Genomic DNA, 1,047 nt, shown 5'->3' with positions numbered 1-1,047 from the left:
ACATCAATCCAAACCCAGGGAACTGTGGAAGTAGCATTCAAAAGCCAACCATCCATGCCAACAATTTTGAACTGAAGCCACAGCTCATCACCCTTGTTCAGAACAACTGTTCGTTCAGAGGGAGTGTCTAAGAGGACCCCAATCAATATCTAACCACCTTCCTGAGAATATGTGACATATTGAAGTCTAATGGTGTTCATCCTGACGCCTATAGACTGCTCTTATTTCCATTCTCACTCAGGGATAAGGCAGCTAAGTGGCTGGAGTCTTTCCCAAGGGAGAGCTTGACAACTTGGGAAGACGTGGTGAACAAATTCTTAGCAAGATTTTACCCTCCTCAACGAATCAATAGGCTGAGAGCTGAGGTCCAAACTTTCAGGCAACAAGATGGTGAGACTCTATATGAAGCATGGGAGAGGTTTAAAGACTTAACAAGGAGGTGCCCACCAGATATGTTCAACGAATGGGTGCAGCTGCACATTTTCTATGAAGGGCTCTCTTATGAGTCAAAGAAGGCCGTAGACCATTCATCCGGAGGATCTTTGAACAAGAAGAAGACTATTGAGGAAGCCATAGATGTCATTAAAACAGTAGCAGAGAACGACTACTTCTATGCTTCCGAAAGAGGGAACACAAGAGGAGTAATGGAGCTAAACAATGTAGATGCTCTGCTGGCCCAAAACAAGCTCATTACCCAGCAGCTGGCTGACCTCACCAAGAAGATGGAGAGGAACCAAGTAGCAGCAGTCTCCACTTCATCAACAACCCAAGAAGGAGTGAACGAAGAAGCAGAGCGTAGTCAGGAGCAAGCCAACTACATTGGGAATTCACCTAGGCAAAACCATGATCCATACTCCAAGACCTACAACCCTGGATGGAGGAATCACCCAAACCTTGGGTGGGGAAATCAACAAGACCAAAGCCTTGATAAAAGACGCCCAAATCCAAACAATGCAGCCACCCAACACTTCAGATCTAGACCATATCAACACCCCCAGAACAACACCTCCCCACATTCATATCAAGGCCAGAATCACCCTACTCAGC

The 1,047-nt window shown here is 46.0% G+C and overlaps 1 non-coding gene across 1 annotated transcript; it reads right to left on the bottom strand.

The window, feature by feature from the left end:
• Positions 1–350: 350 nt before the first annotated feature.
• On the bottom strand, positions 351–457 carry LOC148553443 (small nucleolar RNA R71). Its single transcript, XR_015893091.1, has one exon. It is a non-coding gene; the product is annotated as a small nucleolar RNA R71 (small nucleolar RNA).
• Between the last annotated feature and the right edge of the window lie 590 nt (positions 458–1,047).

The sequence above is a fragment of the Arachis ipaensis genome, chromosome B7 (genome assembly GCF_059453495.1).
Source record: "Arachis ipaensis isolate K30076 ecotype BB chromosome B7, ASM5945349v1, whole genome shotgun sequence".
NCBI lineage: Eukaryota > Viridiplantae > Streptophyta > Magnoliopsida > Fabales > Fabaceae > Arachis > Arachis ipaensis.
This window is presented reverse-complemented; position numbering and strand designations above follow the sequence as displayed.